We start from the raw sequence: 25,858 nt of genomic DNA, 5'->3' as shown, positions 1-25,858 counted from the left end.
GATTATTATTGTATTTATAAATGTTAAGAGCTTATCTGGCCCAGAGCTAGGTAGCTTGTTGTATTTCATTGCCCTCTAAGAGTTAAAGCTAGCTACAGAGTCTTGAAGCCAGCCGGTGTTCTGAGGTAAGAGCTACAAATCTTGTTGACAATTGCAAAATGGTAACTTGGCAAATGCTCTTACTGCATTGTAAAAAAGGAACACAATAACCAATATTTATGGAGTGCTTACTCTGTGCCAAGCCTTGGGTTCAGTCATGGGGATACAGAGGTGAATAATGCAGAATTAATCCTTAACATCATGGAATTGACAATATAGTGTAAAAACAATAATAGAAGTAGACAATTTCCTTAGGACAGCAATGAGATATAAAGGCATCTAAAGATGAAAAAATAATTGACAAAATTGACAATTATGATGTCATCCCCCAAATATCCTGACTTTTGTATAATATAACCTGCACATTTCTAATTTTTGTGCCAATATTCCATAACAATCCCATACTCAACAAACGTTTGTTGCATGCTAATTATATCCTAGGCACTCTGTCGGACACTGAGGAAAACATGAAAAAGACCGAAATAATCCTTGCCCTCATGAATTGTACATTTTAGTTAAACATTAACAGCAACAAAGACGAAATATCTGGGCCACGAAAGTATAGTTCGTATTGCATTATTTGTTTGTTTGTGTTTTTTTGCATTATTGAAATTTTTACATTTTGTTAAATCATCAAACACGCTGCTAAAAAGGATATTCTTTTCTGGCCAAACTTTTTGATATAGAGACATAGAGATTAACTGGATGGTCAGATTTAGTTGATGAACGAACTGCCAGAATGAAAGAGCTGATCCTGGGCCTCGGGTCATGTTGTCAAAGGACTCCCCGGGCATCCCACCGTTTGTACGGTGCAAGTGTGGAAAGAGCTCGGGACTTGAAATCAAGAGTTCTGGCTTTCAGTTTGCCGTGAAACACAGCTGCGTGATTTTAGGCAAATCATTCACCTTTCATCTCCTATAAAAACAGGAATTTCAGCTGTGCTTAGCTCCAAAGTTCTGTAAGTCTGACCTATTTTTCTCATCTAGTTGTTATTTACCACCCTCTGTGACTTCTGAAAGTTTAAATTTGTTAGAGAGACCTAGTTATCTAGAGACAGAACTGCCGTATAAGACTCATATCATGTGTTACTACCATTCATTTCAACAGCAAGAATCTGAATTAGCAAAGAACGTTTGCTCATCGAAGAAGGCTTGTTTGTATTTCGGCAAATAGGATTTGGGGCAGCAGCCATGTAGGATCATTGACTGTGAAAGCCTGTTTTAGAAACTGTTTCAGAAAGAACACTCGGCTTTAATTTCAGGATGTTGGCCCTGGCATGTAGACCAGGACACAGAGAGGTGAAGCCAGGGCGTGTGTGGCTTTTGTCACTCTGCCTACTCACAGGCCCATGGACTGAGAATAGTGCATGAATTTGCCTTTTTAATTTTTTTTTTTTCCTGCTTCAGAGCATGGATGGTTTCTGCCTTAGCAGCTGGGGAACCTCTAAAGATTCAGGCTTTGTAACTCAGTCACCTTAAAAGCCAACAGGGGCAGGTTACAGAGATTTCTTAGCTTGAAGATATAAAGAAGAATCTACCAAAATGAAAGATATGCCATTATTAACCTCCCCCCAAACAAATATCGATGCTTTAGGAATTTCAGGATAATGGTTGGAGGGGAGAGCCCATCTGATTGCTTCTCGCTAAGGAATCTTGCACTTGAAATCCCCAATAGCATCAGCCAAATGGACAGCTCACACCAAACCCTGGGTTAAGAATGATGGACAAATGAATATTCATGAGGCCAACTAGGGCATCAATATTTATAAAGAACCAGTAATGTGTTCAAAGACGGAGGGCATGAGTGGTAGAGTGCACGCACAACTACAAGCTGCAAAGGAATTCTTGTACCTCATGAATGATTCTCCTTAAATACTCATTCTTGTCCCCCACCATGACCTCATTATAGAGAGTCAACTTGTTTTTACAAAAGATACCTGTGGTAATCTATGGTTGAATATCACTTTCTTACATCTTCATGGCAAGTATCTAACTCAAGTGTGATATTTCCTGTGCCTCAAAAGATTCTGGAGTCGTCTTTTGGCCTCCGTCACAGCAGCTCAGGAAGTGCGAGCACTTTTAATATCAGCCTGAGTAAAACACGATGCGACGGTGAGGCTGTTCTGTGCGAAGGAGGCTTTTAGGCAGGTGCTACACCAAAGTGTGAGAGCGTGGTGCCCAGGTAGGTGTGCAGGCCAGCTCAGCCCCCGTCTACCCAGGGCATCTCATGAGTTAACCTCGCAGCCCGTTTTTCCCAGCTTTAAAGTAGAGACTCTACGGTAATGCGGTAATGCGACGTACTTCCATAAGGTCGTTATTAGGATTAAATGCGCTCATGCATATGCAGTTCCCTCACAGCCTCAGGCAGAGAGGCAATGTACCCTTCAGGGCCCTGGCAAAAGCCAGAGAGCACATTTAACACGATAATCCGAGGACAGTTTAATGAAAGGTCTACAGGTATTTACAAAGGTGTGGGCAGGGCTTAAGGGTGAAGGACAAGGGATGCTGCAGTACTGCCAGACTCCTACCCCATGAAAAGGGTTAAGGGAGGAAATGGTTCACAGAAGCCAGAGAGGGGGCTATCTGGCATGGCTACCTCTCACAGGAGCTTGGCCCTCTTGGAAGGCTATGGCTAGCCCACATGCCCTGTGGGAAAGGAGCATCGCACCCTGGGAGTAAATGACCCTCAGCCACTCTCCTTTCTCCTTAAATCCCACCAGTAGCTCTGTTCTGCTGAATCAAACTAGAAGGGAACCTATTTTTACAGTACATGTGGGTCAGATGCCCAGAGCAGGATGAGAGGCAAAGGAAGGTACCCGGTAGGGCTAGTATTCAAATTTCACCTGGTGCAAATAGTGGAGGAGACAACTAGTCAGACAGACATCTGATCTATGGACTAGTCAACAGAGACACAGAGTGGGAAACAGGAGAGTCCCCTGGGGGCTCAGCTCCATGAGTAAATAAGAAGCCACTTCTAATTAGTATCTTGGTTATATGTAAATAGTGCTTCTAAACCAAATAAGAGTTTGGAAATAATTTGTTCTCCTTAGCACTGTATGCTTTCTCTTTTACATTGTTTTCTCAGCAAAAACAAAGATAATACAGTGGCAAAATTTACTCAGTACTCTTCTGAATTCATCATAATTCCTCATCCAGTTGAAGCCCAATAAATAAAAATTTTATTCTGATGCATTTCGAAGATCCAATCAAATGATTCTGGCAGGCTAAGGCTGCCACAACAAAGTATCAGAAACATAGTGACTTAACAGAAGTTTATTATCTCATGGTTCTGGAGACTGGAAGTCTGAGATCAAGGTGTCTGCAGGGCCGTCCCCTCACTGAAGGCTCTGGGGGAGGAGCTGTACCAGGTCTCTCTCTTAGCTTCTGGTAGTTCCTAACTTGTGGCAACCTCGCTTCAATTTTCACGTGGCATCCTCCACATTTCACATCCGTCTGTTCCCAAACTTTCCCTTTTTGTAAAGACACCAGTCATGCTGGATCAGGACCCGCCCTGATGACCTCATTTTAGCTCAATGACCTCTATAAAGACCCTCTATTCAAATAAGGATCCATTCTCAGGTACTGGAAGTCAGGACTTCCACATATCTTTTCTGGGGGGGACACAATTCAACCCATAAAGGAATTCTTTGGGCTACTGTTTCCTCTTCAGAACAGATAATGAAAGCCAGCTACGGACTCATCTCTGTGTCCCGCTTTCGTTAAGCTGTATGGCATCTAGCTACATGGATGATATGTTCCAGCTGGGCACAGCTTCATAAAACATTAGGCCCCAAGTGAGGTGACTCCATGATATTCCAGAAGAATCAAAGAATAAGGGCAAAATTAACATAAATCAATCAGCTTAAAGGAAGTAGAAGGTTGCACATGAGAAAACAAAGCACCAGAACAAAGTGGCTAACACTGCAGTAGCAGCAGGATGCAGAGCCCCTTTGGGACTTGCAGAATGAATGTCCCTCCTGGGCATTCGTGGAGGCAGCCTCTGCCCGCAGCAGCCTTCAGCACCCCCGGAGAGCTGCTGGGAGTCCTCTACAAGGCTCACGCCAAGCCAGACACTACCTGAAACAGCGTAGACTGTTTCAATTCCAAAACGACATGAGCATGGTTAGCACTTACCTCCGAAACAACCTCTTGCCCCTAGAATCCTTGGTCAGTGATAAAAGACAACTGTTTTCTCTCCTTCTCCCTGCCCCCACTTTCCTCCCGCCCCTCCCTCATCTGTGTGCACCTACCACTCTTTTCACATGTTATCCCCTCCCCTCACTGCTAGGCACCCCAATGAATGAACGTTAATATTTCCTAGGATTTTGTCCTTGGCCCAGGCCCATCACTTTTCTCCCTTTGTACACCCCAGGGATAACCATGATTTCAACCCCAGTCTATATCCTATCTCTCTGTCCTCCAAGTTTGTGTCAGACAGAGCCCTGCATTTTCTCTGCTAAACAACTTGCCACAGTAAAGTTTCTCTCTCCTCCACTAAGTCAAGTTTTGTTTATCATTGTATTTTATGGTGCCTCAGGATGACTGGCATATGATTGTCACTCCATAAATATTTGCCGAATTGTACAGGACAGAATGACTCCAAAATATTTATCTTGACATCCGTCCCAAGCTTCAGACACCTACTTACATCTGTCATCTCGTTGCTCCACGGGTGCCCATGTGTCCAAAACTGAACAGCTCTGTGTGGTTTGCTTATCTCTGTGTGGCCCAACCATTGTCTTCATCTCCCGCAGCGGAAGCCTGGGAACCCATCTGTGCTCCTCTCTCCCTCACCCTCCATATCCGATCAACTATGAGGTCCTTCCAAATCCATGTCCTAAATATCCCTCAAACCCACCCCCTCTGTTCAATCTATTCCCCCATCGAATATAAGCTCCGCATGGGTAGGGTTCTTGATCTGTTTTGCTCACTGCAGTATCCACAGTGCCTAGAATAGAACGAATAAATGCTACTAACACCCTCATTCAGAGCATGCACTGTCCACATCAGTTATTCATGCTGTGTAACAAGCCTCCCCAAAATATAGTGGCTTAAAACAATGTAAATTTATTATTTCTGATGGGTGTTTTTGCTCTGCTCTTGCCCGGGCTCACTTACATAGTTGTAGCCGTAGAGCTGCTGGAGTGGCTATCTGCCCGGGGTGTCTCAGTCCTCCGCTCTGCCTCTTATCCAGTGGGCTAGATTGTCTTCTTTGCGACATGGTGGTCTCAGAGTTCCGAGAATGTCGAAGCTGCATGGCTTCTTGAGGCCAAGCTCGGAAGTCACATAAGGTCACATCTGCTGCATTCTACTGATAAAATCATGTTACAAGGCTAGGGTAGATCCAAAGGTGTGAAGAAATAGACTCAACCTTTTGATAGGAGGAGCGGTAAGGTCACATTGCAAAAGGATACAAACATAGGAGACCTGGCTACTTGGAAGCCGTTATAATAGTAATGGACCACACCATCTCTCTCCCGATTTACTGCAGCAGCTCTGAGGTAGTGCACACTTCAAATCTGTTTTCCATGTAGTTTCCAAAACAATCTTCTTAAAGCACAACTCTGACCCTGCTGTCAGCTTCCTTCATTTGCTTCTGAAAGATGGAAGCTGCCAAAAAGATATCCTTTAAATAGCAAATGAGTGGTTATAACTGCAGCTCCATCTACCTTCCACTAACAGTATTTTGGTGCAGTGTAGAAGGAAATCCACAGACATGTGCATCCACTGGATGGCTGCAAAGACACCTTTTTGCTTCGTGGATGGCACAGAGACACCCCCTGCTGAGCGTGACCTTTTTTTTTTTTTTCCAACTTGGCCATCTCCACATTTTGACTATGATATGAAATCTTACAAAAGAGTGAGTAGCAAGGGGAGAGATTAAACAAAATGATGCAGAAACAAATGGCAAGTGGTTTGGAAAAGGCGAAATCCGTGAGAAGAAAGGATGACAAGGGAAATGAAACCACGATTTTTTCTCAGTCTGGCTTCAGTCCTCTTTTGGTAACTAAGACTTAAAATACGCAGCTGGAATTATGGAGAATGTGCGCTTTCTTTATCTTTTTGTTATTTTTAATTTCAATGTGTGAATTTTAAATGTTTGAAGAATATGGCAGGAATCTTAAATCTTGCTTTTGCTAACAAGCTTCATAGAACTAAATTGCTGTCATTCACTGTTTTGGGGAAATACTCCCTGAGAGCCCACCAAATGCTCCTCGTAGTGGTTCCTAGTTTTGTTTCTACACAGGCTGTGTCCTCAGAGTATCCTGCAGATGACATGGAGAATCCTGAGATGAAAGGAATGTGGTGATGGCCTAAGAGGCATAAAAGGCATCTCTACTCATTCCATTTACCACATACATGGTGGGAAGCTTGGGATGAAGGTAGAATGGAAGATGGATCTTGGCCACAGAGAAAGGTTATAAGAGAGAGTGGGCAGAAGAGGCATCAAAATGCACCTCCTTGTCCCTTCATCCTTGTCTCTTCACCCCAGCACCAGTGGGGCACTCGGAAGCTCTTATCATTCAGAATGGAATGACAGAGGGGAGGGTGTTAGCAGCTTACATATAGAATTAGATGTGGAACTAGGACAATGTGCACTGGGGCCAATTCGGATGGAGCACCCGGAATGAGGAGTCAGAGGTTTGAAGCCTGGCCGCTTCCCTACCTTGCCTAGTAGAGTGGTAGGAGCTAGAAAGCCCACATGGTGGCCACCAAGACAGACCCCAGGGCTTCTGGAGTCTGGGACTTTGGAAGCTGAAGACACTAGAAGATGACAGATGTCCAAACTGGAAGAAATGGAACTGGAGTGAGGGCTCTAGACACACCTACCAGTCCACTCTGCCTTCACCTTGCTTGCGACTTGACCCTGAGATAGAATTTTGGGAAGTGGGGGTACCAGTTCCCACTTATGGAACAAAGTTTTCTAACGTATCTCAGGTATCCTGCTCTACCAAATTGGGTTAAATGAGCCCCCCTTTGTTGCATCAAGTGGTGTCCTGAGGTCCACCATCTGAGGCTCCTCGTGCCTCCATTAGCAGGAAGTCTACACTTGCCCTCACCAGGTCATCTTTCATATCCCAGAGGCCCAGGGGCCTTCCCCAGTGCATGGATCAGTCCAATCCCTCCTACCTCAGGGCAAGAGCCAGAAGTCTGGTCATTCCATCAAAAAGACTTCTTCTCTGCTGCTGTTACCCCTGCATGGCGTAACTAGAAGACCAGCATCCCTGCGAGGACTTGCCCATTTTAAGAAAGATCCCACATCTTCAGCAGCCTTCAATTTTCATGTACCAGTGATTTGGGGACTAACCCTCCTCCCTCTGGCCTAGAGCTGTAGCTCCTCCCTCGGCTTTTCCATAGTAAAACTCTTAATCACACCCCTTTGACAGAACCTTCCACTTAATCTTGCTATTTTATATATACATATACATATATATCTGTCTTCATCATTTCAGAGTCTCAGAACTTGTATAGTGCCTGACATATAGGATAAGTGTTTTCAAATGGACCAATGAAAGAATGTTACCTTAAGAAATATCTACAATCCCAACTTATTTTCATATAGACCTGCAAGTGGGTAAAGGAAGAATGTGGGGAGTAAAAGTAGGCTAAAATCTCTAAGTTACATAGGGGCATCAAAAGATGTTATTTAATTCTTTTACTTTGATAATTAGAGAAATATATGTTCGTGTGTGTGTGTGTATTCTTCAAGTTATTGGTTCAGGTGGCTACTATTTCTCTGATTTTACATGAGGAAACTGAGGCTCAGGTTGGTCGAGTGACTTGCCAAAGGCGACACAGTGAGCAATAGGGGTAGGTCCTGTGCTGAGACTCTCTGCCTCCAAGTCCCTTTTCACTAGACCACACTGCTTCCTTCTGACCCCTCATATAAAATCATTGGTTGATTCTTTTGCTAAGCTCCTAGCTTGGATTGGGCACAATTTTAGGTATTAGGGATAGAAAGATACAAAAAGTTTATACCCTGGCAGCACAGGGAGAAGTGGTTCATCCTGCCTAGTGGGCAGAGAAGGCTTTACAGAGCAGTAGCATCTGAGCTAGGACTGACTCCCTCCCCTGATTTTGACTTAAGCTAGCATGAGCTATGATATGTAACTTGCAGCTAAAAGGTTCCTCAAAAATGTCATATGAATGTACCAGAATTTATTAACCATTCCCATATTGTTGAACATTTAGCTTGTTTCTAAAATTTCAGTATTATTAACAAGATTTCGATGAACCTTTCTGTATACGTATCTTTGTGCACATGTCCTGCAGGGTCAGCATTTAAGTCTTTGATCCTTGTTACCAGATTGCCTTCCAGAAAGATTTATAAATTACTCTTCTACCATAATTGTAAAAGAATGCCAATTTCTCCTCAGAAACCTGCTTCCCAATTACAAGACTGTATTACGATCAAGACAATATGCATAAAAATGCTTTACAAATAGTTATTAAATTTTTATTTATTATAAAAGAGCTTTTCTCTTAAGAAGGAAAACTGTCATGTTTTGAGCACTTGCTATGTGCCAAACATTGAACTAAGAACTTTATAGACATTATGTTTTTTAAACTTCACAGTGTTTTAGAAAGAGGCTATTATTATCCTTATTTTACACGTGAAAAAACAGGCTCATAGAATTGAAGCAATTTATCCAAATATAAAGCCAACACTGGAACTCAGATCTGTCTGATTTCAAATTCTCATATTTATTATTGCTTATGTCAGTTGATTGTGGAAGTATGAAATAGAGGAGGTCAGACATATGTATAGTTAACAATATTACAAAGCGAAGTTAGATGACAGGCAAGTTAAAAAAGTGGGTGTATGAGGTCAGCGTCTGCCCTTTCTCAAATGATTCAGCCTTGGCTCTATGACAGCCGCTGAAGGTAAAAAAAAAAAAAAGGTGAGTCTGGGGATACTGCTTTCAAGATGTTTTCCTCTCTCAAGTTTTCACCCCTAGGCGGGCTGCCAATCAACTCATCCCCAGTGTCCAGCCCCCGTCTCTACCCCCGCCTCACTAAAGAATAGACTGAGGTGTAATCATGAAACTTCCCTTTTCTTCATCTCAGCCTCTTTGATCAAAAATTCCCACTTACAAAAAAAAAAAAAAAGCTTTAAACGAATTAAGGTTTCACTTTATTCCCAGTAATAGTTGATTATTACACAATTGCTAGCCTAATAAAGACCAGTTTTTCTTCTCTTCTCCCCTTTTATTTTTATTTTAAAAAGTCTCATTTAATTATCAAAGTAATTCATTTTTATGCTACTAAAAATGAAAATGTGAGTCAAATACACCAAAGGCAAATGCATTCCTCTCCACCTAGCACCTATCAGGATACTTTGAGAACTGCTCACAAGTCTCTAGAGACAACCAGCTGGCTCCCAGTCTCCTCCCAGACTGGGGCTCAGGTGCCCAAGTCCCAGGCTATGCCTGTCAGTTAGCACAGATCAGGCTTATCAGGCTGTGGGCTTGAGGCCTTGGGCACACCTGCCACACTCCCATGTTACCCCAGGGGCAAAGTGGGGTGAGCTGGCTGGACACGGCCAAGGTGATGTGAGACCATGTAGCTTCCTGGTAAAGGGATATGGGGGACTCTGCCAGTGTACATTTATGGCCTTAGGCCAGCTTCTAAATCCCAGTTTGCTTATTTGCAAAATGTTGATAAATGACATTCTCAGAGCTTATGTGAGTATTAAATGGGATAATGTATATTAAACTCTTCACCGTGTACCTGACACATACAGTGCTCAAAACACGGCCTTTATGAGTGACTTCACTCTGGGAACTAGAAGGGAAAAGACACCCTTTTTGACCCCTGTCCTGAACAATAAAACAGCTCTGTCTCCCCATTCCTTTGCCTCTGTATTCCTCTAACTTTTGGGGAGAGGAAAGCAGTAATGCAGGAGACTATGCCACCTTTATTAACCATCAAAATGCCATCATTATAGCTTTAACCACTGTCTCTTAGCTATACTCGACCTCACTGCATATTTTTAGCTTTTACCTCTGTTTTTCCTTATATCATGCATATTCCCTTAGAACAAATCCAGGGGCATTTCTTAGCCTCATCTCACTTGGCATCCTGCATGATTATTGCACGAAGAACACTTGGAGCTACAGGATTTAAGAAAAAGAATGAGAATGATGGATTTATATCCATTTGCATGTAAAAAGCATTTGCTTCCATCAAAGCAGAAGGTAAAAGAACATTTCTAATGTGCTTCAAATTATTTGAAGTTACATTCTTATAATAATAGTACAATCTCTAAAAGATTTGTTTAAAATTCACTGATCATAAGCTACTCTACTCTAAATCAATATTTTTCACAGCATTCTCTATGGAATACTTGTTCTGAAGAATCTTAGGAGTTAATGCAACATTAGAAATAATCTCTTGCTCATAAAGTATGAGAAAAGGTAGACTAAACAAAATTTAAATTGTAGAACCTCTCAGAACCTTGAAATGAAAATGTACTTTGTGACTCTCCAAGGGATGTTATGGTATGATATATTTTCCAAATTGGATTTCAAATTCTGTGAAAATCATCTCACTAGACTTGTGTTCTTCTAAATTCACATTGGAAAACAGTTACAAACCCAATGAAGATGAAACCACATATACCGACTGTTCTATAAAATCAAAAGTGAAAGTGAGGCTGAGAATGACATACTTGAAGACGGCCAGAGAATCTGTCCTGTTGCCAGACTACAGGGCTTTAAGAGACAGGGGAGGACAGTGATTAGCAGTGGGCCAGCCAATCAAATTCGGGCAGCAAGTTTTGGGGACAAAATAGCACATGTGTAGAGAGCTTTCCTGTCTTGAATGCTTATCATGAAAGGAGAAAATACAGTGTGCCCTGAAGAAAGTATATTTCACATAAACATGGAGGAGGGGGCAAAAGGGCATGGCATGGTGGGTATGTTTGTGTGAGGGGCACATTCTTTTCTTTAGCTTTTTGGAAATATAATAGAACTGTGTAAAGAAATTAAGCCAGCACCACAAATTAGGAAATAAAAGGCCCAATTATGTTTTTCTGCAACACTATATGAAAATCACAAATTTTTTAACCACATAGAAAACAAAAAAGACAGCTATGAGTGCTTCAATTTTGCCTCATTTAGATTCATCACCACTACATTCATGTATCCTGTGCCTCTCCCCAAACCCCCTTCACGTTTCAGTCATACTATCCCTACATGTGTAGCTCATGTACTTGGTCACTGACTTCTTCCTCATCTCTGCGCCTCATCCCAACCTCAGGTAGGATTATGCCGTTTTGTTTAGTATGATTTCACTTTCTGTGGCAACAAACAAAATGAAATTTAAAAACAAAGCCTGGCTTGAGCAAAAATGCAATTTATTGGATCACTTAACCAAAACCGTCAAGAGGAGTCTAGTTTCAGGCACAGCTTGAGAGGTCCTCAAACAAGGTCATCAGTAACCAGTTCTCTTCCCCATCTTTTGGCTCCATTCTCCTGTGTACTGGCTTCATATTCAAACTCCATAGCTACTCCCCACAGTCCTCCATCTCTGAGTTCAGTAAATAAAATGATCTCTTTCCCAGAAGCCCTTGCAATGGTCACCATTGAATCTCATTGGCTCTGATTGAGTCCACCTACTGGGCCTAGGGAATGGGATAATCTGATTGGCTTAGGCTTAGGTCACATGCTCCACCACTCCAACCAGAGCACAAGGATAAGAGTGGAGAAGGAGCTGATTTTCCAGAGAGAAGTCAGTGTTCTATTTAATCACCAGAAGAAGGTGAGTGGCTGCTGGGGCACACATGAGAGGTCTACCATACTAGACTTGAGAGGTTATTTAGTCTAAACGTCTGTGTCCCCCTCAAAATTCATATGTTGAAATCCTAACTCCCAAAGATGATGATGATAGGAGGCGGAGCCTTTGGGAGATATTTATGATGAAAGTAGAGCTCTAGTGAAAGGATTAGTGTTCTTAAAAAGAGTTTCCGGAGAGATCCTTAGTCTCTTTCATCATGTGAAGACACAGTGAGAAGTAGGTAGTCTGTAAGCCAAGAAGGGGGCCATCTTTTACCAAATGTGATCATGTCGATACCATGATCTTGGAATTGCTGTTGGCAACAAGACTACTCTTCCTTTCCATCTGGCCACGTCTCTTGTTTGGGCCTCTACCCCAGCCTCTGCTCCAGGCTCTCCTCTCATCACGCTAGGACCCTCTCACCCACTTTCTCATGGTCCTGAGTCACTTTCTCAACTCCCAGATCTATATGACCTCTCAGCTCCCTGGCTCCTATTTATTGTCTCAATTCCCAGGTTCTGAGAAAAGAATCTGATTGGTCCAGTTTATCCAATCCTGCTAGATCAAAGGAGAATTATTTGTTTAGGGTTTTCTTCCCTGTTGAATACGAATTTCCAAAAGGAAGAGACTTGATGATCTCATTTGATGCTTCATCTCCAATACTTGTCACAGAGCTTGGTGCATCATCAGTCCTCAAAAGATAATTGCTCTATGAGTGAATGATCAGTTTATGGAAGGATTGCCTTAATCTGGCCAATGTGGGCATAACTGAGGGTGGGCTCAGGAGAGCAACAGGGGCTGTGGACATAGGCAGTATCCTTTGCAAGGCCAGGAGGCATAAGGCACAGCAATTGACATTTCTAGTGCTTATAAGATCATTAGAACCTCATTGAGTTGATGATTTAGACTTGGCTGCCAAAAAGCTCTGGTCTAAATTTGAGGCTCAGTTTTAGCACCTATATTCAGCTTAGATTTTTCTAATACAAGTATCCCTGTGTTCATTGACTGACCTTCCTCTCCAACCAAAATTTTTAAATTTTTCATTAATAATTGTTTTAATGATCCATTGCCTCTTTGTCTTTGTGAATGTCTCTACATCTTTAAAAAGTTGTAAATCTTAATAACGAAATAACGAAAGTTATATATGGTAGGTGGAGACAGGTGGTTCAGGGCCATGAAGGCCTGGCCCTGGAGGCACTGCCTGGATTGAGGGCACATGAGAGGACTTTCCACTTCAGGAGCAGGGCCCTCCTCCCGCTCCATGCACTGAAGGAGAACAAGGGCTGTTGCTTTCCTATGCTTGGAGAGAGAATTGGGCTCTGCAGGTCAAATCTGATGGAAACAAGAGTAAACACAGGGACTCTTGGTCTTTTTTTTTTTTCTTTTGAGCCTTGGCCTTGGCCTTTGGCCAGCAGAGCCTGAGACCCTTGGTCATGCGGGCACAAGCATGTTTCCCAACCTTGGGGTGAGCGATGTAGGCAAGCCAATTGAGCTTGCGACTGCCACCCTTTGGGATCTTGATCTCCTTGTGCTTTACAAGGGCCTTGACAACCTCAGCACATGCATGCATGGCCTTGGTGTGGTTGGCTGCATCTTCTTCAGGCCTTTCTTAGAAAAGCACATGTTTCTCAGGAACTTGGGGTCCACCCATTTAAGAGATTCATATCTTTGTGATCAGGGTTTCTTGATGTTGTTTCTATGCCATTTTCAGGACTGGTTGTCTGTGGTGTGGTTCTTGGACTGGACTATGTCTGTCCAGAAGCCAGCAGCTCCCGAAGTGCCTGGGACTAAAAGAGAATGAGCAAACACAGGGTCTTTGATCAAAGTAGTAGTGGGGTAGAAGCAGGTACTTTCCTGTTTTAATATCTTTGTCTCCTATGTGATCTTTAGAATATTCTAAAACCTTCAGCTTTACCTTTCAACTACTCACTGCTGGTTCATTACAGGATTAACCAAGCTAACATGTAATTCACAGGTGTGGATTTTGTGGCTACAATTATGTTCTGAATTGTCTCATGTTTGGTTCTGTGCCAGCTATATTCTGGATCCAGACTTCATCTCGTTAGATGGCTGCTGTCTCCCTTTCCCCCACACTCCTCAACTCACTAGCCTCCCTCTCCATCACCCCACTTCTGTCTACAATTTCCCCACCCCCAGCCTACCCTATCTGCCCGGTACTCTTCTAGGAGTGTATAATAGGGTCCCACTTAGAGGTTCTCTGGCCATAGGTGACACTGGACATTGCTCTGTCCCTGTGGCCTTTTCAGATGGACCTTGGAGAGGTAGGCGGCCCAGGCCCCTCCCCATTCCTCCACCCCACTTCCTCCTGCTGGCAGCAAGGCACGTAGATAGCTATGCTGGGCTCCCCCACACCCATCTCTTTCCTGTTGCCTTAGCAACGAGATTGAGAAAGTTGGGTTGCCAGGTATCCAAGGTTACACAGTGTTCAGACAACTGCTACATGCTATATTTACATACAGATCTACAGTTGGTTCAATGAGAGGTTTTAATTGTATACAGGTGTATACAGGCAAACATCGAATCTGGGTCTGATCACAAGATTCCCTTTCATTTGTATAACAAGCTCAGGATTAAACTAGGAACATTTTACAATCAACAAAAATTGATCCTCTCTTTCTCCCCAAGAGTGAGGGAAGTGGGTTCTTAAAGGCAGGGGCGAGAACCGGGGAAAGGGTAGATGGAAAGAGAGAATAAATATTATTATTTACTTTTTACTCAGTAATGTAAATTTACAATAGAAGAGGAGAGGGCATCTTATCACTTTATAGTTCATAGTCTGGGGTTTTTTGGGGGCGTCCCACAGACCATCTTCCCCAAGATAGCCAAGGGCCCGGCTTGTAGTTCAAGAGATACAAGTAGCTCACCCCAGATGCTCGGATCTGGGCAGAGGCAGCAAGCCCTCATGTCCAGGATCCTTTGGCGCCTCAGCCCACTCCGCCTTCTCCAACTTTCCTGCAGCTGAGGGAGCTGCCGGAGCCCAGCTCTTCTCTGGCTGAGGCCGCTCAGCCCTGCTCGGCTGTGCAGGTTTCTCAGCTGAGTTCCTGCACAGGTTCCTCAGGCCCTCAGGTTAGGATGCCTGGCCCCCAGCCTGGTTCACAACAGGTCGTTTCCAAAGCAGTTTTACAAATACCTCATGGGATCTTGCAAAAATCCAAGGAGGAGGAAGGTATTGTTTGGTCCATTTTGCAAGTGGACAAACAGGGATTTTGACGGCCAGTTTGTTAGCTTGGAGCCTCAGCTGGACATGGCGCCCATGTCCTGGGACTGGGAGGCCTCCTCTCTCCATTGCTTTTCCCCATGACCCGGGGATGTGGTCCTACCCAAGGCAAATTTGCCTGCCATTCATTGTGAAGAAGATTTTGCATACCCTTTTCCCTTGGCATTCTCGCAGAGGAATTGGAAGAAATTAATACAATGCATCAGCATTAGTAGTATAGTCACACTGACAATGTCTAAACTAGAAAATGAGACATGTGGTCTCACCAAGGGTTCTTGCTAATGTCTGAATTTGGTTTTACAGAAAAGAAAGCTCACAATTTTAAAATCTCATTCAACTATACATTTAACCAATTGACATCAATGGAAGAAATAGAATTAATTGAATCGGGATTATTTCAGAAAGTTTGGGACAATTGTGGCTATATCGTTGATGCTATCATGTATACAGCCATGCTTTTTCTTTATTATTATTATTCACATGCTTTTTTTCTTTCAAGAAGATTAAAGTGATTTATAAACAACTTCTATTAATCCTTTTGTGAATATTGAAATCAAGTTCAACAGAAATTGATTACTGACCAGTCTTCTTCGAAGGTATCTGACAGAGTTAATATTCAAGAGGAATTGTAGGATTATGATTATTAACTATAACTTTTTTAAAAATTCAGATTAGGAAATAGGTAAAGTCAGCAGTTCAAACTTGAAAAAGATGTGATCTCTGATTTATGTTCTGATCCATTTTCAAAGGATTTTAAAGGAAATTCTATCCTAGTTTTCAGGTTTTCTTCTTTTCTGGTTTCCTTTCAAGGAAATTTCAGAAGGATTTAATAAACATGTAGGTCGGGCAAATGTCCAGAATGTCTAAGAATGAGATTATAAATTCTTTGCCACCAGAGTTCTCCAACAAGAAAAGCTGGCAACAACAACGTGCCAAGAACCTTATTTTATGACAATTGGAAATAGTGAAATTTCAGTATTAAATTAATTAAACTACAGTCCAGAAATACAGGCAGCATAGCAGCCACGTTATTTCTTACATGTTTTAAAATTAATAAAAACTTAATTGCAGCACAATTTCATTAAATTTTTATATTGCTTATTAAATTATAATTATACAAATATGAAACTAGGCTTCTGTTACTTGAGTTCTCTTATTTTCTGCTGCTCTTAAAATGATTTATCCTCAAATATAACACTGAGCACCTTTAAGTAGCCTATTTTACAACATCAGGCAAAATTAAGCTCCTCGTTTGTCTTAACCTACATTATTTTGCAAGAAAACACTCTTAAGGCTTAATATGTGTTTTACAGGTTTGGAGGGAATGGAAGTACACACAGTCACACAGAAGCTTTACAAAACTTGGACTTGCATTCTTTCTGCAGGTGACTATTAAAAAAATAAACAGAATGGAAACTCAGAACCATAACAAATGATCTGAAAGCTAAAGCTCTAGAGTGCATCCATCCCCACCTTAAACACACATTTGTTCTCATTTCAACTTTAAAACTACAAATTATCAATCGCCATGTCTAGTGTCGTTTGTGGCCACATGTCCAGGAGCTTAAGTTTCTTCCCACTTTGGAGTTAGATGTCCTGTGGGAAACTTATTTACATAATTATTCAGAAACTCACAAAGTGTATATGGCTAAATTTTACGGGGATAGTTGTGTCTTCCTGCATCTCGCTGGTGTTGCATGTTCCAACTTTGAGCAGGTAAGACTCACAGTCTTTTCCGAAGTTCAGAAAATGAATTACCAGAATTAAATTGCTTATTGGAGAAACCACACACCAGAGGCAAACCTGGTACCAAATGTATCCAAGCTGAATTGAATTTCAAAAACCACCACCAGATTTGCCCAGATTCACCTCTATGACACACACAACCAACCGCAGTTAAAATGGGTCACAAACACAGTTTGCATTACAGAAGTGACCGAGTTTTGGGCATGGCACCAAGTCCTTTCTTTTCCTTTTTTCTCTTCCCTACTTTATCTCTGGTCAGGCTATCCACCAGCCTAACTGAACCCTTTGTTCTGCTGCTCACCCAGAAAAGTCAGTGGGGCTTCCTATTCTTCTGTTTTTCCTCCATCTGCACAAAAATAGCCCTCCTCCTACTCTCTAAATCAAGATTCCTGCTGTGGGCAGCAGCTTTTGCTAATAGAACTTGAACTTGAAGGATGAAAGAGAAAATAGAATTGAGTTGCTTTTGGGGGGTTAATCGAACTTAATCCTGGATGCAATGAATGGCCTGAATGTCACCGCTCTCCCTCTCTTCCCTTTCCCAGCCCTCTCCTGCCCCACGCTCTGCTCCCAGTGCTGTGAGGCCTGGTTCCTCACACACTGTCCCAATGCCAGCTTCTTAACAGAGCCTTTGCACAGCACATTCATTCTCTGCACTTCCCAGTTCAGTCAGTCACATTTGTTCAGGAGGTCAACACCTTTGCTGATCTTTTGTTATTGGCCAGGCATTGTTTCATGGTTTAAGGGGGTATAAAAAGTCATTCGTTCAATTAATTGAATAACAATATTTGATGAGCAACTATTTTGTGTTCTAAGTGCCATTAATATAGCAGAAAACAAAACAACCTTCATGGGGCTTATAATCTACGGGGCAAGTGATGGAGACCAACAATTACTACACAGATTATCTACTATGTTAGATAAATCTGAAGAAAAATAAAGCTGAAAGGGGATGAGGGATGTTAGTGGGGCTTTGCAATTTTAAATCGGGTGGTTAGGGAAGGCCTCACTGTAATGACGACACTGAATAGCGGCCAGAGGGAGGTGAGGGAGCATGCCATGTAGACGTCTGGGGCAGAGCTGTCCAAAGAACTAGCTATGCAAAGGCCCTGAGGCAGAACAGTGCTGGCTAAGGTGAGTTAGGAGTCAATAATGTTGCTGGGGCCGCGTGTGCCAGAAGAACACTTGTAGGAGATGAGATCGGAGAAATAGAAGTGGGGGGAGATCCCGTAGGCCTTATAAACCATGAGAAGAACTTTGACTTCAAGTCTGAGTGAAATGGGGAGCCATTTGAGGGTTTAGGGCAGAGGAGTGACATGATTTGCTGTGGTGACAATTAACTGGATAAGGGTAGGGCGAGGGAAGAAGCAGGGAGATCAGTTAGAACACCCCTGAGGTAATACAAGTAAGGGATGATGGTGGGGGGAGCAGAGTGGAGGGCGGCGGGGGTGGTGAGAGCATCGGAAGTCTGGATATATTTTGAAGATAGAGCTGACAGGATTTACCATGGATCAGAAAGATGAGCTATGGAAAAAGAGAAAAGAAATATAATTAAGATTTTAGGCCTGGAATCTGAGAAACGAAGAGCGAGATTCAGCACCTGCCCTGGAAGAGCTCCCAGTCTTCCGAGGGTCATCAGATGGAGGGATACCTGCCGTCACAGAGTAGGTTCGCAGGTCGCAGCTCGTGCAGGACTCTGTGGAGGGATCTGGGTCACGCAGAGGAGCTGCAATGGGCTGAGCCATGAGGGAGGAGCAGGGACTCACCAGACTAGTGAGGTGGGGAGGATAGTCCAGACTGAGAACTCATGGGAGGTCAGGATGTTCTAGGATCCCTGCGTCAACCCCAGCCAGGCTGGGCAAGGGACCAAGTGGTCACCAAGGAGCTTGAAAAGCCAGTGTGGCTTCAGAGTTGCCAGGCTGACCTAATGGGCCTTCTGCCCCTTTTCCCTTGACAGCTTACCATGGTTGGAAAAGCTTAATGCACGTTTTCACTGTCTTCTTTGCGGCTAGGAGTGGTCATGTGTGACACAGTCTGGCTGATAACACATAAACGCCTATCTGCTGGGGTCTACAGCAGAAATGTGCTTTGCTCTCCTCACAAAGGCGACAGTCACGACAGCTGGTTAGGAACTCTTGCTTCTACTCAGAGTACAGACGTGATGTGGAGTTGCAGCAAGCAGCTTGCTGCCCTGAGCTGGCAAATCCACATGCTGAGGTGGGTGAAGTGGAAAGTTGGAAAGAGAAAGCCTTGATGAGACGAGCCAGTGCTCCAGCTCTGATGGCCTACTTCTAGACTTCTTGCAAGTAAAATCATGAAATGTCTTTGCTTGCTTAAGCCTCTCTTATTTGGATGTTCTGTAAATACCCGCGCGTTCCTAAGTAGCAGAACCAGAGCCTCGCAGACCTTGCCCAGTTGCTCTGACTCGGGACAGTAGCCAACCACAGAAGGGTTAATGGGGCAGTGATGTGATCTAACTTTTAGAATAATCCCTCTGGCAGCAACATGGAGCCAGACTAGAGACTGGAGGCAGGGAGACCTATGAGGAGGCCAGAGCTCAAAGTGGAGCAGAGCTTAAGGAGGTAATGTAGGGAGGTGGCATGAGAGCTAACTGTCAAATCAGGCTCTATTCAGAGCTTGCAACGTGCTAATCAGCCCTGCGGCCTGCCATGAGGAAACCCCAACCTCCAGGGCCACGAACTGGTACCAGTCTGTGGCCTCTTAGGAACCAGGCCATACAGAGGAACGTGAGCGGCTGGCAAGCCAGGGAAGCTTCTTCTGTGTTTGCAGCTGCTCCCCAGCGCTAGCATCACCGCCTCAGCTCCACCTCAGATCATCAGGCATTAGATTCTCACAGGAGCACCGGTCCCTGGTGCCAAAAAGGTTGGGGACGGCTGCTACAGAGCAAAACCTGGGGATTGCTAGCATGCTTTCACACTGCATACCCATACCATCAAAGGAAAATAGGGAAACGAAGCCTTTAAACTGTAATTTATAGAAACTATGAATGATATATAAACTGAATTCCCCAAATATTCAGGGTCTCTGTCTCCCTCTCTCGTTGTCTTATATCCGTTTCTCATTCTCTGTCTTTGAGAGGCGATCACACTCTGTCTGTGGAGTGTTATTTCTTCCTTAATAAACTTTTCTTTTGTTTCTAACTCTGGGGTCCATTTGAACTCTTTCCTGTGTACAGTCAAAAACCCTCACCAACCCTGTCTCAGTGCAGGACTTTAATCCCCACTCAGGGGATTTGCCCCATCCTGCATCAGTGGATCTGGCCTGGGTAGGGCTGTCAATGGGCCCTTCTCACGGACCTGTCACCTGACCTCCTCTCTCTGCTCTTCTTCCCCACAGGTCTCACTTGGTGCTGGGCCTTTCATCAGGCTCCCCCTAGGAGAAGCCTGTGTTTGCCTTTTCTTCTCTGAGACTCATGACCCTTCCTGGATTCTGAGTAGGGGAACATTCCTCACTGGCTAATCCGAAGTCCACCGGATTTGTTTAGTGAACCATAGCATTCACTGTGTTCTAGGTACTGCTGTGAAATGCTGTATATACATGATTTTATTTAATCCCCTCACCACCTGTATGAGGGGAGCATGTGTGCCCCCATGGTACAGATGAAGGATCTGAGACTCACTCAAGCTCATACAGGTAGCAAGCAGAAGACACGAGTCTATTCAAAGGCCTACTCTTAACCACTAGGTCATATTGCCTCCGGCTATCACCTCACCAGGGTGTGTGTTTGTGTGTGGGGGGGTGGTGAGGAACAGCAAAGGCACCGCTCAGAATGACAGAATGACCTCCCTCCGTTGCTTTTAATAGGAAACTGCCTGTCTTCTGAGCTATCTATACACAGCTGGTGCATCAGACAGGCCTCCTTTGGCTTTTTCTGTGTGACCGATGGTGTCTGACAGTTTCAAATCAGCCTTTAGGCATCTTCATTAGAAACACAACTTTGCATAAGAAGAATAATTTTTAAACCCCAAATCAGAAAAAAGAGACTGCGTGTGGATTGAACCCAGAGCAGAGCCTCCGGCTTTCAGGACTTGCATAAATTTTGACTAGAAATCAATGAAGCATGAAATGGAAATGCTGACCCACCCCGAGCAAAGCACACACCTTCCCTGACCCATCGCCCAGGCTTTTGCACTGGCCAATGACACTCCAGCATCACATCTTCAGAATTTAGCTATTGATTTGTTGCTGCCAGGATTTTGACCAAGGCTTACGCAGGAGGCAGAAAACTATTGGCACAAAATGGCCGCATTGTTTTAGAATCTTTGTGCACACAGGTGGGCTGAGAAAGCGCCACAGAAAGCCTAATGAAAGGAAGCAACTTCGCACGGCGGTGAAGACCACGGGCATTGGCCCAAGTCCTGTGTTTAAACACCTGCTTTACCATTTATGTGATAGTTGTTTGACTTAGAGAAGTTTTTTCTTTAATGATATGTCTTTATTCATTTATCGTCACACTGCTACAATTTAAATATGTGAGTACTGATCTCTTTCTCTAGTATATAAAAAGTTTTCTTAATGATATAACTTTATCTCCTTTACTGTTATACTGCTACAATTTAAATATAAGCAAGCATGGATCTCTTTTTTTGTGGTATAATTGACATATGACATTGTATTAGGTTCAGGGATACAACATCATGAATCAAATATTTGTATGGCAAAATGATCACAATAAGTCTAGTCGGCATCCATCACCACACATAGTTAAAAATTTTTTTATGTGTGATGAGAACTAAGATCTGCTGTTTTAGCAGGTTTTGAATATACGATACAGTCATCATGTGGTACATTACATACCCACTTAGGGAAATTTTTTTAACCCTCTATGAGCCTCAGTTTTCTAATTGTGAACTGGATACACCAATGAGAGCATTTGAATGAGATTTTAAATCACTTAGCCCATTGTGGATCCCCTGCCCACAGTAGGTGTTTGATAAGACACTACTGTTGTTCTATTGCTTTTACAGCTGATGCTTTCCAGCTCTGCACTGTCTGCCAAGAGCCAGCAGAGGTGCCCCCATGCCCCAGTGACAGCTTAGTCAAATTGCAAACAGAAATGTCACATCTTCTAAGAAAACTTCTTTTAGGTTTAGCTCTTAACCAAGCCTGGGACACCAGAGGAGTTTTAGTATGAGTGGATGCTCAGAGCTATGCTGATGGATGCACAGGCATTATTAACAGAAGAAAGTGGGCAGGAGCAGCACATGTAAAGGCCTGGGGGTGGGGTGGGGGTGAAGGGGGAGACGTGTGCATTCCCAGGGCTCTTGGTTTATTATTGCGGAAATTATGTCCCTTATGTATTTTCTATCCTGATGTCTAGAAGAATGCATATAGGAGTTTAAAACATATGAAGTGTCACCATCTATTGTGAAGAGGAATTTTCCACTTAAATGGCTAATCTTGTAATTAGCTCTTTGTTTTGCTTCTGTGGACATGTTTGTTGCATAGGCCGAAGAGCAGAGTGATCTCGAAATCAGCTGAAGACTCACCCTCCCCTTTGATTGTTCTGTCTCGATAACAGATGTATTACCTAAATTCCAGTTTGAAAATCTCATGCTCTGTAACTGCCCGTAGCCCATAGCAACTCCCACACGCGCGTGTAACCCATAGCAACCCCCGCGGTCTGTAACTATCTGAGGACAAATCAACCTATCAGCCCATGCCAACTGTACAGCGTGGATATAAAAGCAAAATTGCCCCTGAGCTCGGGGCCCACATCTTCAGAGCGCTAACTCTTTTTGGACTGCCAGTGTAATAAACCTGAGTTCTCCAACTCTCGGAGTGGTGCTTGGTTTCTCGTTGGTCTTGTTTCGCAACATTTCTGCAACAATATTGCTTGGAGAGTTAAGTGTTATAAAAAGTTTCTGTGTGTGTATGTGAGTAACACACACATACACACAGCTGCTTTAAGGCAACACTCCCCAAAAGTTTAGTGGTGATTCCAGTCTTAGGAATCAGAACCTATTTTACAACTGTGACCTAGAGGAGGAAGCCCACCGCTTCCTCAATGAAGGTGTCCCTGGGAACAACAAACACTTCCACTGCATTTTTTAAAATGGCAAACCTGTTCGCTCAGACCTAGGCACTGCAGTAAGCACTTTACTTGCATGATGTCGCATACGTTATTGTCTTTATCCACCTCCCCTTCACCCAGATTCTGTCACAGCCCACCCTGCCTAATGCGGTGGCTGGGTTTCTGCTTATTTGTTGCTCTTGTCATTGTTGTTTTGGAAGCCCGAACGGAGGCTCTTTGTTGCCATGGGCCTGTGACCTGGAAGGAACAGAGACTAAAGGACTGTGCACACTGGTGACGGGGACAGAGTGCTTTCAGCTCCTGGCATTCCTTCTGGCTCTTTGATTCCATCCCCATATTGTATTCTACTTTATTTGCATCCTATGCCAGAGAATAACACCATCTGAAAACAAAAGTATCTTCCTCTATTTCTCCTAAGAAAGAGGGAGGTGGGGAATGAGAAAGAGAGAGAGACAGAGAGAGACAGAGACAGAGACAGAGAGAGCAGGAGCATCTGCATGTCAACCAGACCAAAAGCAGAGCAACGTCACTGTTGTTGGGCCTCCAGATACTATAACTTATGGCAAATACAGCTGCAAAAAAAGAAGCACAGACCACCCCCACTGTCAGGGGCCCACCAGGCCAGGCAGAGACCGCAGGCCCTCCTGGCAGGCTCAGGCCTATGGCTGCCAGCCCAACCTGGCCGTCCCTTTCTCCGTGCACCATTCTGAAGCTTGGGCTTCTCTGCATTTTCCTCCTCCTTTCTCTGGTGTCTGCTAGTCACACGCAGGGGTTACTATGGTAATAGCAAAACCCTGTTGTGGTAAAAATTTTGTAGGAATATAATTTAGGTAGAAGCATGAATCTGGTGTGTTTATATTTTTATGAGGATAGAAGCTCAGATTCTGAGTTTCCAAGGAAGCTGAAGGAACTCAAGTCAGAGCACAACTGTACCCATACCCTCCCATCCCCAGCTCCGAGTAGGTCATTGGCTGGGTCACTGTAATATAGGGAGGAGCAAGAGAACCAGAGTGTTAAATCAGACTACATTCAGAAAATACAATATGCTGATCAGCCCTGCAGCCAGGCCAAGAGGAAACCTGCAGAACAAAGGAAGATTTCTGCTGGGATTGTTAATAATCCATTTACCCTGGAAGGGACACCCTGAGGGGAAAATAGGAAAAGAGTCTTTAAGCGGCTCCCTACACAAAATAAAATAATTCATTCCCTAGGCTAAAACCATGGGGAACCTATGGATCAAAGGCAGGGAATTGCCAGCAGGCCTTTCACTCTACATATTCTTACCTTTTCACACTACATATTCTTATCCTTTCGAACCGCATGCCCATACCATCAAAGGAAAATGGGTAAACAAAGTCTTTCAGTTGTAATTCACAGAAACTAAGAATGATACATAAACTAAATTCCCCAACACTCTGTGACTTTATTCTGTCTCTCACCATCCTGTCTCTATTGTTTCTGTCTCTCTGAGTCTCTCTCAGGCCCTCTCGCTCTCTGCCTCTGAGAGGAGACCATGCTCTGTCTATAGAATATTATCCCGTCTCTAATAAGCTTTCCTTTTGACTCTAACTCTAGCGTGCATTTAAATTGTTTCTTGCACTCAGCCAAGAACCCTGTCTTGCTGCAGGCCCACTTACGGAAATTTGCTCTGTCCTGCATCATCTGGACCGAGATAGACTGTCAAGCTGGGGTGAACAAGAAATGGCTTAAACTGGGGCAGAAGATGACAGCCCTGGTCCTCACTGCTTTCAGTGAAATGCCAGTCTCCAGGTGTGCTCATCATCCCTGCACCTGAGAAATCTTGGCGAGTGAATAAATGAGGACAGGCCTGGTTTTCTTTTCATTCTCCAAGATTTCTCTCCCCTCACTTATGAGTTGTCTCAAGGGGAGGAGGCTGGACTAAGAGCCGCTTGAGAGCAGGGCCTGAAGCTTACTTGGGTTTTGCTTCCCTTGCTTCCCATCCAGCCTTGATTCTAGGCTCAGCGGACACTCATTAAATGCTTAAGTTGACTTACCCACAGCGATGGAGAACACGAAAGAGTTCATCAGTGGTGTGAAATGGACAGGAAAATGGACAGCCTTCTCTGCAGAGACCTGTCTGAGCGGAGTTCCTGGGATGAGAGGAGCTTTGGGTTATCACGAATATTACCACATCGCTGTACAGGGAGAGCGACCTCGCTTACGGACAGCCCAGGGCCGGTCCAGATGACTCCATTACGCAAACCTTTTGTGTGACTCATGACGTGACCCCCATCCCCTTACCCATCCCATTGTTTTTAAGACTAATTATCCTTTCCTTTGTTCTGCAGCATAAATCATAGGGAAATGACTTAGCTGTTCACACTAGCATTTTATAGAAATTATCGTCTGCCATGGATCTGACAGATCATCTGGAACAGTGAGTGATTCACAATCTTTTTTCCATCCAACACTAAAGAAATGAGACAATTCCATCAGCAGGCAGATTTGAACTGGGGCTGAGATATGGAGGTCACACGTGGAATCTCAGGGGTGAGGGTGATCTGTCAGGTTTGCTTTCTGTCATCTAGAAGGCAGAGCCCTGGAAAAAGTGACATAGGACACATATGTTTTGATAAAAGTGATCAAGAATAGCCTGGACCACACAGTTTGAAGAAGTACTGAACCCCTACTCCCCATGATTCTGATACCCTGCTGTCTACATTGAAAATCACTGATTAAGTTAACACCTTGCTATTTAGATGTGAGAAGCCAGGGAGACTCAAACAAATGAAGCAACCAGAAACACACATTAAAAACAATGTGTATATCAAAGCCAGGTCCCCACGCCCACTTCACATTAGGATGTAGCACAGCACACAGCTCTCTAAAAAGTACTATGCATCTGAAGGGAACAAGTAAGAAGTATTGATCTAGTCACTTGCTATTGAAAATATGGGATGAAGGAGGAGCCCAGGAAATTCTTGA

General features: G+C 43.6%; 1 long non-coding RNA gene across 1 annotated transcript; it reads right to left on the bottom strand.

Moving 5' to 3' along the window:
• Positions 1-13,245: 13,245 nt before the first annotated feature.
• On the bottom strand, positions 13,246-25,029 carry LOC120595440 (uncharacterized). Its single transcript, XR_005650825.1, has 2 exons — positions 24,928-25,029; positions 13,246-13,663 (listed from the first exon to the last, which is right to left on the bottom strand). It is a non-coding gene; the product is annotated as an uncharacterized LOC120595440 (long non-coding RNA).
• Positions 25,030-25,858: the final 829 nt, after the last annotated feature.

Source organism: Pteropus medius, unplaced genomic scaffold (genome assembly GCF_902729225.1).
Source record: "Pteropus medius unplaced genomic scaffold, Ma_sr-lr_union100, whole genome shotgun sequence".
Lineage (NCBI taxonomy): Eukaryota > Metazoa > Chordata > Mammalia > Chiroptera > Pteropodidae > Pteropus > Pteropus medius.
The sequence above is the reverse complement of the archived record's forward strand: the minus strand, read 5'-3'. Positions and strand labels throughout refer to the sequence as shown.